Source organism: Acomys minous (assembly GCF_964271855.1).
Source record: "Acomys minous genome assembly, chromosome: 7".
NCBI classification, from domain to species: Eukaryota; Metazoa; Chordata; class Mammalia; order Rodentia; family Muridae; genus Acomys; species Acomys minous.
In genome coordinates, this window is record NC_140488.1 from 74008322 (window position 1) to 74022541 (window position 14220).

The 14220-nt window shown below is 47.5% G+C and overlaps 1 protein-coding gene across 4 annotated transcripts in view; it reads right to left on the reverse strand.

Annotated features, from left to right (window-relative positions):
- The window catches only part of NHSL2 (NHS like 2), a gene marked incomplete at its 5' end in the record, with an annotated part of 256434 nt that overhangs the window by 126895 nt on the left and 115319 nt on the right, over positions 1-14220 (reverse strand). Inside the window, one exon of one of the 4 annotated variants that reach the window (XM_084789448.1) lies at positions 6731-6865. The exons of the other annotated variants lie outside the window; for them this stretch is intronic. Of the gene's footprint in view, positions 1-6730; positions 6866-14220 lie in introns of those variants that run through there. 4 annotated transcript variants of the gene reach the window in all.

Below are 14220 nucleotides of genomic sequence, written 5' to 3' on the forward strand. Positions count from 1 at the left end.
CCTACAAACTATATCTGACTGATGTTTGACTAAGATGCAAAGACAATCTGATGGAAGGGTAGTCTATTCAACAGATGGTACCAAGGCAATCAATACACATGGGCAAAAGAGAGTTGTGACTTAAACCTCATGCCTCAGAGAAAAAAATTAACTCCATCAGACATGGTAGCAGATGCCAGGTGATGCCAGCGATTCAGGAATCTAAGACAGGAGAGTCCAGCCCGGGAAACTTAGTAATACAAAATAAAGATAAAAAGCATTAGCGATGCAGCCCTGTGACGGAGAATATCTGGCATATGCAAGGCCTTGGGTCTTAACTCCTGGCACCAGAAAGGGGGGGGGGGCGGGGAAGAAGAAATCAACTAAAATGTATGATAAGCAAAATGTAAACACAAGACTATCAAACTGTTAGGAAAAGAATGAGACAGATTTTTGAAATGAAGAGTTCTTAGACAAGCCAGGGAAACAATGAACCATAAAGGAAAAACTGATGAACAGAACCTCAAGATTAATTCTTGTGCATATATAAAGAGAATGAAAAGACGAATCAGACTGGGAGGGGCTAGAGCAGTGGTTCCCAGCTCATGGGTCACGGCCCCTTTTGCAAACCTCAACCTCCAAAAATATTTACATTATGATTCATAACAGTAGCAAAATTACACTTATGACGTAGCAACGAAAATAATTTTATGGAGGAACTGTATTAAAGGGTCTCAGCATTAGGAAGGTTGAGAACCACTGGGCTGGAGAGATGGCTGAGCAGTTAAGAGCACTGGCTGCTCTTCCAGAGCACCCGGGTTCAGTTTCCAGCACCCACACGGTAGCTCACAGGCATCTGTAACTCCAGTTCCAGGGGATCTAATGCCCTCGTCTGGCTTTTGTGAGCACAAGGCATACACTTGGTATGCAGATATGCTTACAGGCAAAATATCCATACACATAAACGAAAATAAATACAATAAGAAATAGAGTAGAAGAAAGTAAACTGCATATCCAACAAAGAAGGGCTAACTAGCTCTCAAAGCCAAATAAATGCCAGCACTGGGGAGGCAGAGGCCGGAGGATCTCTTTGAGTTTAAGGTCGGTCTGGTCTACAGAAAGAGCTCCAGGCCAGCCAGAGCTACATAGTGAGACTTTGTCTCTAAAAACAAACAAATACAAAACAAACCATTTAGTTAGAAAATGGGCAAAAGGCATAACAGACATTCCATTGAAGAGGGCACATGGATGACAAATGTACACACAAAAGATGAAAATATTTTCGAAGTCTTCCCAACTAAGGAAATGTTAAGTCAAGAGCATCATGTGTATCACTACATGCCTATCAGAGTGGCCACTATGTTGGTGAGAATGTCAAGAAAGCAAATCAGCCATCCATTGTTGGTGGGAGCGGGAGATGGAGCAGGAATGCTGGAATAGAGTGTGGCTATTGAAAAACTAAGCATGCAATTGCCATACAATTCAGCAAATGAACTCTTGGGCATTTGTCCCAGAAGAATGAATACATATTCACACACAAACCCATATCATGAGTGCTCAGAGTAGTGTTATCGCATAATGTCCCTACATTAAAATCAACCCAGCTGACTTCCACAGGTGCATGGCTAAAATGAACAGCTACATTCGGGTCATGGACTGCCACTCAGCCATGAAAGGAACAAATTACCGCTAGATGCAATAACTGTACCTCCCTTCTGGAATGAAGACGCTTACTTATCCTGTGCCATGTTGCAAGTTTGTAACTTGGTTTTTGAGTTTACAGCAGCTTGAGTGCCCTGAGCCTCAGAAGAAGCTGTGGGGTTTGGAACAGTGTTGGAACTGTGAGATTATGGGGACTTTTGAAGTTGGACTGAAGGCATTCTGCTTTAAGAGTTGACCATGCGTCTCTAAAGGCACGGGTGGACTGTTATGATTTCAGTGTGAGGTGTCCCTACAGGATTGCATGTTTGAGCACTTTGTCCCCAGCTGGTAGCCCTGTATTTGTAAGTTGGTGACACTTTCGAAGGTAGGGTCTCTCTGGAAGAAGTGGAGGGCGAGTCTTGAAATTTATAGCCTGCTTCTGCTTCATGCCTTCTTTTTGCCTTCTTACCCACCCTGATACGACCAAACTCCTGTCACAAAGCCTTCCCATCATGGTGGACTGTATCCCTTTAAGCCACGAGCCCAAATAAATTAAGTGGGTGCAAATACCAAGAGACAGTAGGAGGGAGATCTTAATGGGAAGGGGACAGTTCTTAGTGGTAAGGGACAGCTCAGTATCTCAACTGTGGTGATGTCTGTAGAAATGGATCAATGTGATGAAACTGTTTGCAGTCAAACACATCCTCACGTTCAGAGTGCATGTAAAACTGGTGATAACTCAAGTAAGCCATTTCTATAAGGTTCAGCACCATCTGCAGTTTCAGTCACCCATAGGGAGTTGTGTAATACACTTTCTATTAAGAAGGGACTACCGTGTGATGTCTTGGCTGCTCCTTTGTGAAGGTTGCTCTCAACTGTCAACTTAATGCCATTTAGAATCACCTGAAAGATGGACATCTGGGTATGTGTGTGAGGTGTTATTTTGATTAGACAAAATGAGGTGGGAAGACCTGCCCACTGTGGACAGCACAATTCCCTGGCCTGAGATTCTGGACTCTATTTTTAAAAAAAGGAGAAAGTGAACTGAGAATTAACATCCATTGTTCTCTTCTTCCTAAGACTCAACATGACCAGCTGTTTTGAATTCCTGCCACCTTGACCTCACCACCATAAAGGATGATACCCCTGAACTGTGAGCCAAAACAAACCCTTCCTTTCTTAAGTTGCTATCACAGCACTATAAAAAGTAACTAAGACACCAGTATTCCAAGTGTTAAGTTATACTATAGTGTCTTGAGTGATAAAGCCACAATGACGTGCTCATGTCTGTGACTCTAGAGTCATTTGTGTAGATAGATGAATTTGATGATTCTAAATCCTGTGAGCAATTGTTTCCCTAGTAAAGGGGCTAAGAGTATGTGGGAGACCCCTTACTATGTCTTACTACATCCCCCCCTTCACAGTCAGCTTGCTCAGACTCATCAAAACCAAACAGTCATTTTTAAGATAAAAAAATATTTACCTTCTATCATCTATCTTTCTATCTACTTTTTATTCTTTATATACACTACAGTCACACCACAGTTTCACTTACCTCCACTTCTCCCGGTCACCCCCCCACCTTCCCCCTCCCCACGATCCACTCCTCCTCTGTTTCCATTAAAAAAAAAAACAATATCAACCAAACTTGGCATAACAAGTTACAATAAGACTGGATAAGGCAACCCAGAAGGAGGAAAAGGGTCCCAAGCATAGGCAAAAGCATCATAGATACCCCCACTCCCACTGTTAGGAATCCCACAAGATCCGCAAGCTATACAGCCATATACATGTGCAGAGGAACTAGTTCAGACCTATACGGGTTCCCTGATTGTCGCAACAGTCTCTGTGAGCTGCAGTGAGTTCTGTGCAGTTGATTCTGTGGGTCATGTTCTCATGGTGTCCTTAACCCCTTTGGTTCCCAGAATCCTTCCTCCCCCTCTTTTGTGAGGTCCCCCTGGTTTCACCTAGTGTTTGACTGTGGGTCTCTGCATCTGCTCCCATTTTTCAGAATTTTTTGAGCCAGATGTTAAGCAGTTGATAGCTTGAAAGCAGCTGTGATGGGAATGTCTACACTACAAAGAACTGGGAAACACTACAAGGCAGGGTACCCCCATACACACACCAGAGCTGCTTCTTACACGTTTCCCAGCACAGCACCAATTACAAATACTGAATTTTACTACTTGCAACATGTAACTAGAGAGGCCCTGGATGGAAGGGGCAAAAGTAAGCCTTCTGGTTGTTCAAACCCTCTCTGTATCCTGTAGTTACACACATATGCCCACATATGGGAAAGCTCACTGGCTGTACCTTTATGACCTGGTGCACTTTCCACCATTCACAGTATGTGCTTTCCTCAAGAAAACAGAAGCCTAGATCATGCAGAGCTGTGCCTGAGTCCATGTGCCCCTTGCAACACCCCACTTATCAGAATGCACAGGTGAACCCAGATATAAGGACAACATCCTGGATGATGCAACTAGGTGAATGGATTATTTTTGGCACAGGGGCAGGCAACAATAGGCCACAGAGGTGCTGGCATCCGGAATTCGAGCCCCTTCTCCTGTCTGTTTTTTGTGTCACAGCCACAGCCATCTCTCACCTCTCTTGTCCCTGGAACACTGGCTAGGGATGGTGCAATTTGCTGGCGGGCAGCATGACTCACTACTTGGAAGGCCATTTTTCTAATTAAGGGGAGAGATGGATGGATATTTTCCCATACTTGGGCAGAAGCCTTATTCACTTGGATCCTTTTACTGGAATTACTCAGCTTTACATCGAAAGGATGGCTTTTTCCATATTTCTAAAAAAAAATAAAAAGAGTCTATGAAACCTTTAGCTTCCCTCAAACCAACAAAGTTGGGCACAAAAAGGCAACAAAATAAGTAACACACACACACACACACACACACACACGGAACAATCTTGACTGAACTGCTATGAAATCACTCAGGTTCTGTATTGATCTCTAGGACACAGGCAGGCATCCAACCTTCTTTCCTAATGTGAAATCTCCCATTCCCTGCCCCCATCTTCCCGCTACGCAGCAGGGTGCTGCTTTACTCTGAGAAGGACTGATGAATCCCAAGGTCACTACGGAGTGGGCAGAGCACAGGCAAGGGTAGCAGGCTTCCCTGAAGAAACTAGAGGGTTCTCCTTAGTGACAAGCCATCACCAGGAGGCAGGAGCAGCCATAGCAGGATGGAAGGGTACACAAGGATAATCAAGTGCAACAGTGCCATAGCCTTGGGAAGTGACATGTAATTCCCCACTCCTTTCCAGGCTCAGAAATGATGACCTCTTAGATGAGCGGCAATGCCCCTGAGAGGGGTACTGGGGGGTGACAGCAGTGCTACTGGGGAGAACTTAGACAAGCTAGGTGCTAGGAACCCCAACAAGGAGGCAAGGGTTCAAGACACCCAAATAGCTCTTGGATGAAGCAAATGAGTGTCAGACTGTTTGAGCTGAACCCCTAGTAGGCCAGGGTCCATGCAAAGTCTTCTGGTGTTTGATTTAAACTTGCTTACAGGACTGCAGGCAAGGCCCTTAGTTTCTGAGCACTTAGGGGCATAGTGCACAGAAAGGGACTCAGCACTCTTAGCTACAAGAGGGGTGCACAGAAGAAGAAGAAGCAGAGAAGTCAAACTGAGTTGGTGATAGAGATTTAAGGGGATCCCAGGACTTCTTAAGATCTGATATGCCCACTCCGTGCCCCCCTCAAGACTTCAGGAGATTCATTATGTACTTATTTGCATACTTATACAGCGGCGAGATGCCTGCTAGATGCTCAGTGGTCCCCATTGCTGGTGTATCTGGCTCCCCAATATGGCAGCTGATTCTTCTACTCCGGCTGTTCCTCCACATCCCCATTCTGCCTTTCTCTGTACACCCAGCCTGCTTCAGAAAAGAAGCAGCAGTAGCCGCCAGTGTCCCAAGATGACCTGATAAGGACACAATAGATGCTGATGCAGTTGGCACTGGCGTGGGTACATCTTACCTGACAGCTGTTTCTCCTGAAAGAGACTTGGGCCTGGCCCCTGAACAGTAAGTACCTCAGGCACTCAGGAGGAATCCAAGGTCAAAAGCTGCTGAGAGCAACAAGTTCCTCCAGAGTCCCCTCACGAAGAAGGGGTCAACCTGGTGTCTCTGGTCACTCGGGGTAAATCAAGGCCCCTGGCCACACCACCAGAATCTTATATGGAGCTAACATTGCTTGTATTTGCCAAGAACATCTCAGAACTTGGTTCCCGTGGCTGGAATGAGTTGTCATAACTTGGACAGAAGACATGCTGTTTGGGATCACAACCACCTAGAATGCTCAAGGAAGTGGTTCAGTTGGGAGTACTGACTCGTGAGTAGTCCTTTGGTTGTGGAGAACTTTGTTGTGTCATGGAGGGGTGGTGTGTGTGTGTGTGTGTGTGTGTGTGTGTGTGTGTGTTAGGAACTCCCCCCTCCCCAAGACCCAGCAAAAGCATCTCAAGATGTCTAACCCCGACCAAGGAGTTTTGAGATTCAAGGCTGAACTCTTACAGCCACTAACTTACACCAGGACCAGAGACCGGCAAAAGAGCACTAAGACCAAAGGCAAGGCCTGCTCACCTTGCTCTCACTATGCTCAGGGCTGTACTGGGCTAGGGGAAAGATGCTGAACTTCATGACTTCAACCTAGAGCACTAAGCAGACCTTCCAGGGGCTTCAGTACCCTACCTATAAACAAATCCCTCTGCAGGGCAGGATAGCCTAGGCCTATAATCCCAGCACTCAGGAGACAGGAGGATGAGATTGTGGAGTGAATCCTTGTATGCAACAACAAAAACGAAGTTCGTCTTCCGAAGTTTCCGCTGCAGGGAGCTGAGCTCTCTACACTGCCGAGCTCCCACGTATTAGGGGTTTGGTAAGCAATTCAAGGTGGGAAACGGGCCAGCCTGAGTAGATGAGGCTTTTCTACCAGCCTACGGATGACTGAACACAGAAACCCTGGTGGAGTCACCAAAATCCACTCATCATCCTTCCCACCTCTTGCCAAGGGTCTCTGAGGCCCTGGGACCCTTCCCACCTCTCCCCAGCTGCCTTTGACAAAGTGAAAGTTGAAAGTCCAGACACATACCTCATGGCGGCCACTAGCTCAGCAGTCCTCCAGGTGCTGTGGCTCTGGGACTAGGGGAGGGAGGGATCAGGTGAGAGGGGCAAGGCTGCTGGCGGGCTCCTAACCTCCAGGCCAAATGAAGTGAATTTCCAGGCGGAGGCTGGAGGAGGGGCAAGCTTGCCGGAGAGGGGAAAGGAGGCAGGACCAAAACTAACCCGTTTCTTTCTTCTTCCTAAACTCAATCCAGATTTGCCTTCGGAGCTGCTTGAAACTGATCCCTATGGCTCTGATTCTCTGTCCTCTCTTAAAGTCATAGTCTCCCTGTGGGAGTGGTGAGCCAAGCAACTCTCACCTGGGCAAAAGATGCCCTAAAGGAAACTATAGTGGAGGCCACACAGGTGGGAAACCTAAAATGCTCTCCGTGCCTTGGCTCTTGAGCCACACTCTGAGCTGGAGGCTGACTTGAGGCTCCCTCACAGGACCAGTCAGAACCACGGGCTGTAGCAGGAACTGGTCACTTTTCCCAGCACAGGCAGACTAGACGCCAAAGCTGAAAGTCCTGTGTGTGTGTGTGTGTGTGTGTGTGTGTGCGCGCGCGCGTGCACAGGCATGCACACACATGCTAGGGAACTGGGGAAGGGGTTGAACAAAGATCACTGGATCAGAAGTCCTGGCCCTAGCTTTACTCCCTGTGTCACTGTAGGCACAGTCCTTTGCCTTTCTGGTTACACCAACAGACAACCATACCCTGTCCAGCTCCCAGGGTGCCACAGTCTTCTGTCAGCAAAAGGCAGCGAACACCCTTGGGAGCCTGGCATTTGTCTCAGCATGCTGTCCCGCTATGGCCACCTAATATGTACGAGTGTAAAGGGGGTTTTCTGCTTAGTTGGCATAAGAGTGGCATCGGGTGTGAGTGTATGAGGGAGCAGGAGTTTTTGGGGGGTGCGGAACTGACAGGGCTATATGTTCTTCACTAGGTGTTAACATTGCTCATACCTGCCACTCTGCGTGCAGGAAGCTACAAACACATTGCCGTCTGTCTCTTGCCTCCATATTTCCCTTTTCCTTCGGACAGAAACCCAGTGAAGTCACTAGTCTGGCAGAACTTGGGGTCAAGGTCCCAACCTGCTGGATTCCTCCAGTTCTTTCTTATTTGTGGGCTCCTCCTCTCACTCTTCCTCTCTAAAGCATACACGTAGGTACCCCCCCTATACCCATACTTCTGCTCCTTAGCCTGTTTGCTGCCCCCCATCCCCCAAAACACCACACAGGCCTGTTTCCATTTGAGGCCCTGACTCTCTGCTATCTCTTCTTGAAATTCTTCTAAGGAGTTTTGGAAGAAATATTTCTTTTTAGTCCCTACCCCAAGGCCAATTCCATCACTCAGAAGTGAGGCCCATTTTAAAAGCTTCTTAGGCAAGCAGGTGTGGTGGCTCATGTCTGTAATCCCAGAACTCAGGACACTGACGAAGGAGGATCCAGAGTTCAAGGCCAGCCTGGACGCTGTCTCAAAAGAAGACGGTAGAGCCAAAACAAATGAAACAGGCCCTTAGGTGATTCTGACTGGTAGGCAGAGTCACGGAGCAGGAAGCCAAGAGTGTCAGCTGTTGAACACTTCCGGGAATCAGGGCAAGGAAGTCCCGCTACAGCTATGAGGAAGAGTCGGTACCTCCCAAAGTTCTTCCAGATACCTCGGGCTCCCTCTGTGCATTAGTCTCTGGGAGGACATGACAGCAATAGCACACTACATCACTGAGTAGGCACAGCTGAAGGCCTATGGCCATCTCCCAGGCTCTTCACAGCTGCCCACAGAATAGCCCAGGAACCACTAACATGGGTCTAAGTGTGCACAAACAGGCATCAATGTAGTTGGGCCATGGACTCAAGCATGCGGCAGGCTGCCAGCCACTGGGCTACACACCCCTGCTGGCCTCTTCCCCGAGAAGGACCTTGCTCCAAACACCAGCTATGGAGACTCACTGGACAGCTACAAAGGCAGTGTGATCTATTGCCCATCAGGCGTCCCCTTTCTTAAGTAGGTCATTTGTGTCTGAGGGGACTGTACCGGAGGGCAGACACTCAACTTCCAGAGACGACAAAGCCATGTTGGGCTACAGGCTGAACTCTTAGACAGACCTACATGTCTATCCCAGCCTGGCCACTGGTTTCTAGTGACTCCAGGCAGCCCAGATACCCTGGTGGTTGTCATTGTTGGTTTGGGGGAAAGTGAGAGTGCAGGAGAGGGACCTGGGGGAGTGTTCAGTGTGGTACCTACCAGCCTCCAGCACCTGGATATCCAGCAGCAAGAGCCTGCCTGGTCATGCCATACATAGCCTTGGCAATCTGGTACTGCTTATCGACCCTTTCTCAGGAAAAAATGCTTTCCAGTGCAGTAAGTAAATTACCTAGGATCAGAAAGGAAACTGATGACCGGCTCCTGAAGCGCAATTTACAATGTAGTCATGTGTGCTTCTTGATTAATATATTCAATATAACAAGATCCAGCAATGGATCTAATGACTACCATAATTTCCAAGTGCACAGTGATGAGTTGAAATGATTTTTGAGATACCTGCCACAGCCATAATGGGATCTGAAAATAGCTGTAATTCTACTGGTGACAGTTACAGGTGCTGCTAATAGCACTGTACTTTACTGCTCCTGCAGGCCGCAGCTGTGTGATCTGGACACCTTCCTTAGCCCCTCTGTGCCTGTCTCCTCGTCTGCAGAGTGCGGACTGCTGCACGGATGAAATGAGTTGATGAACACAAATGATGCACTTAGTCCCACATTCGGGTCATTGGAGACCTTCATCAGGTCTTCCTACTGTTACCTGCAAAAGGGCTTTTATGGATCAGGGCTTGGAGTTCATTTATCCAAACCCAAAGCCCTACCTCCAGCGAGGTTCCTGTGTGTAAAAAGACCTTTTCCAATACAGGGCTCATGCTGTGGCTCATCACTGCTTGCCTGGCATACGCAAGGCCCTGGGTTTGCAGGCATGCTGCCAAACTACCTGTATTGTTTGGGGACCTGGGATCTTTAAAGGTCTCTTTTACAACACCGCAAAGGCCAAGTCTTGCTTGGTTTGGAAGCAAGCACCGTTTCAGGGACAACCCCACCCTTAGGTGTAACCTCAGAAAGTCCCCAAGGCTGTTTCTGCTAGTGTCTCTTGTGGCCTCCCCTCACTGTCCACCTCTAGCCACTCTCGTTGCAACCTTTACCGTGGTCCTAGGCTTCCCACTTAAGATTTAGAACTTGAGGTACCTTCACAGCATAGAGAATCCTGTCTCAAAACCAAAATGAGACAGACAAAGCAGCAGCAGCAGCAACAGCAACAACAACAAAAGCCCAGGACAAACCAGAAAGATTCCAGAAATTTCCTGCAAGCTAACAGGTCATTTGGAACCTGAAGGTCTGCAGCTTGCTGCAGTGGTCTTCAACTTGGGTTGAAGAAGCTGTTCAGCCCAGTGCACACATGGCAACAGAGACCCCAGAGGAGACAAAGAATTGCTTGAATATACTTAGTAGTGTGCAGGCAGAGCTCAACCTGGGACTCAAGATTGTTCTTGCTCAGGCCCTCAGAGGGCAAATGAAATCTCCATCCTCCTTGCCTCCCCCTCCCCTTCTCCTGTCAGTTCCTATTAGATCTTTTTCAATCAGTTCTTGTCAGCACACGTCAACTTCATAGTCACCAAACCACAAGTGCCACCCTGGGTCAGGCTCTGGCCTCCAGGCACTGCCACCTCTCCAGCTACCTTGTCTGTAGCTTGCCTTCCAGGAAAACCTCCCTGATCTGGGCTTCTGTCTCTGTCACATGCTCCAAACACCCAGGGCTTGGAAGAAGCTGACAGTTCAACCTGCTCACACATCGCCCTACTCCCTGCTCCTTCTGTGTCGGAGAGGAAGAAACCATGTCCAAGGCCAGGGAAATAGCTTATCGAGGCTTGACAGTGAGCAAGATAGAGGTAGAGCCTGGACCAAACCCCCCAGGGTCAAACAGTCATGGTCTGCAAGAAGCTTCGTTCCGTGCTATTCCCATGACATCACCACCTCTCAGAGCTACACTCCCAGCTCCTATTGTTTCAGGTAACAAGTGGAAATGCTGTTTTCAACAGCAACATAATCACCACTTCCCCTCTTATGTGCTCACTTGGCAAAATGCAGACAATGCCTCCTTTGCCTTCCCTCACTTCTCCCCAGGACTCCTCAAGCTACCCTCAGCACCACATGACCTCCTCCTTATCTGCTCTAGGAATGGGTGGGCCCCGCCTAATTGCCAACCATTTTCACAACTATTTCTACTGGCCTGGGCCCAAAATCAATTTGCCAGTCTCACGTTATTGAACTGCCCTGTTGATCTGAATCTTCTAGAGCCCTTTGCCTTCCCTCAGTAGCATGCCTGGCAGGAAGAGGACATTTGGATTTGCAAAATAATAATAATAATAATAATAATAATAATAATAATAATAATAATAATAACAACAACAAATGAAGGCTGGGTGTGGTGGTGTGCACCTGTAATCACAGAGCTTTGGGAGGTCAAGCAGCAGAATCAAGAGTTCAAGGTCATCCTTGGCAGCATAGTTACCTAGGCTACACGAGACCTGCTTACAGAAAAGCTAATTGACTAAACAAATCTTTGAAAAAAAATAGAACAAAGACAAGCCATGAGAGGGCAGAGGATGGACTGTTTGTCTAGTGAAGAATACAGAGAGGACTAAGATAGTCCTGTCCCCTTCCTGAAGCCCAGATCTTGCTTATGAAGACAAGATATGAAATGCAGTCATAGGCCTGTGTGAACAGTGAACCGGGCAGCCATATTGGACTTCACTTTCAGGCCAGGTAGGGGCCTGGATATTGTCTTCAGGCTGGATAGCAGAAGGTGTCACAGAGCAGACCATGGCATTGGAGTAGGTCTGAGGCAGCACTTAGGATCAAGAGTCGGATAATAAAAAGCAGCTCAGGGAAGGACATGACTCAGATGTTTCTAGCAACTGGAGATGCGCTCTGCTATGGAACGAGCGTCGGAGTCTAGATCTTGCCAAGCTGGTAATCAGTGTCAGCCATCAAAGACATCTCAAGTTCAAGGCCAGCCTGAGCCTTTCCCACCCTGTCCCCCAGAAACTCGGAAAGCTAGGGCACTGTGGCAAGGAAATTCTAAAGCATGGTGGGAGGGAGGGAGGGAGTAAAAGGATTCTGGGAGGAGAAAAGTTAGCCTGGGGAGAAGAAGAGCTGAGTTGAATCGAGGGGCCACGAAGGACATTGACCGTCAGACTCAGAAGCATCCACTCTTGTCTACAGGGAAGAGGGTGTTCCCAAAGCGTCTGAACAGGAATTGCCTAAGGAAAATTTAGTCGAAATTTTAGTCTGCAAGGATATTCCAGCCTTAAATCTACCTCTGACCCCTTGCCTGTCTTTAGACTACTCACCCAGCCCTTTGTATTCAACACGAGCAAGCTGAAGGGGTGCTACACTGAAAGGTGGGGCTTTGGAATGAGCTATGCTTGAATCCGAATCTCCACTCATCACTCGCTTGCTAGGAGACCCGTGTAGGTAACTTCTCCGAGTTTCAGTTACCTAGGGAATAATGATACCAGCCTCACAAGACCAATCTAAAGGTATAGTAAGGGAGGTTTTAAGGCACCAGCTAAGCCCAAGGAAAAGCTCTCCTTCTTCTCTGCCCACTGACTTTCCCTTGACACCCATTCAGCCAGTGATTTTAAATTCAATAAGAAAAGGACAGAAGGCAGGTGATAGGTGAGATGTGTGTAGGAGCAGCAACCCTGAAAAAGGAAAGGCAGAGCCAGGACCACCGTCAAATGATCCATTTGGTGACCAGGAAGTTGACAATATTGCCACTGGAATAAGCAAATCATAGGACACGAAGGAGTGTTGCTTTAAGTCTGCTTACTCCTCAGTTTTCCATGGGCACTTAAGAAGCACTCACCAAACACCCAGGACATAGCATAGACCTCCATGGTGTGTGTGTGTGTGTGTGTGTGTGTGTGTGTGTGTGTGTGTGTGTGTGTGTGTGTGTGTGTTCTAACGTTTATGGAGTGCTCAGGTCTCCCCTGTCCCTTCCCCTTCATGGAAGACAAGGGCAAAAGGAATCTAACAGGCATGTCCAACCTTTTGGCACTGGACTATGATGTTGTCATTTACAAAGTCCAAGCTTAAGACCCACGTGAAAGATCACACAAAAGCCCTCAGAATGTTTTAAGTAGCCTTTTGATTTTGTGTTGGGCCACACTTGTGGCTGCCCTTGGCTGCATATAGTTTATAGGCTGTAGGTTGGACACATTTAATACAGAGGTTTGCTGTTCACAGTGGGCTCTGTGGACAAGATGTTTCCCCTCCACAACTTGAAACTGTAGTAGGAAATGGAAAGTGCAGCTATGACTTTGTGGCCCTGCACCCGAAGTCACATGTATTCAGGAGGCTCAGGCAGAAGGACCCTTGGATCCCAGGAGTTTGATACTAGCCTGGGCAACTTAGGCAGACACTGTCTCAAATTAACTAGGCATAGTGACTCATGACCGGAGTCCTAGCACTTAGGAGACTGAGGCAGGAGGCTTGCAGTGAGTTCTAGGCCAGCCAAGAATATAAATCAACAAACAACCCCCCAAAATCCATAAAATGATTTTAAGGAATACATATAAATGCTCTACTTTCAAAATGCCTGTAAAACAGAAGAGGGTATCAGATGGCAGTATAGGTGCCTGTGAGCAACCATGTGAACAGACAGACAGACAGACAAATGACCCACCCTCTTAAAAAGCCCATAAAAAAGAAAATGAAAGTTTTTATATTCTGCTTCACACCTTATAAAACACAATATGGCCAGGTGTGGTGGTGTATGGCTGCAGTCCTTGAACTCTGGAGGCTGAGGTCGGGGGTGGGGGGTGAAGGGGGTGTTGCAAGTTCAAGGCCAGCTGGGCTATACAGGAAGACCCCATCTCAAAAAATAAATGATAAAAACAACAGAGTCTACACTTTATTTCATAATCCCATTTGTTTGTTTTTTGTTTGTTTGTTTGTTTGTTTGTTGAGATGAGGTCTAGCTATGTAGCCTTAATTGGCCTGGAACTTGTGGCAAGCCTCCTGCCTCTGCCCCCGGAGTACACCATCTCTGACTGTGTCTCCCAATCTCTAACATAGAAACCACCTTCGAAGACTTTGCTATTTATTTATGTCACTGGACACACAGTGAGGCATAAAGACTAAAGACAGAAAACAGTCCTTGTTCTTACATTGGAGGTTTAAAAGAAGCTAGGAAAAGCAGAGCCAGGCAGGGTTGTGGGCTTGTTTTAGGGATTCCCCCTTGGACAAATGGGGCAATAGAACCTAAGCAGCCTTCCGCAGTGCTCCATCCCAGCAAGGAGTTCAGCATTGTCTCTGTGGCCCTCTGAAATCAATGGAACTGCTAACCCAACCGAAGGCTAAGAGAGGCATCCGTACAGGGCTGTGGAAGTAGAGCTGGCTCAGAGAAAGTCCTCTTTCCCAAGGACAGC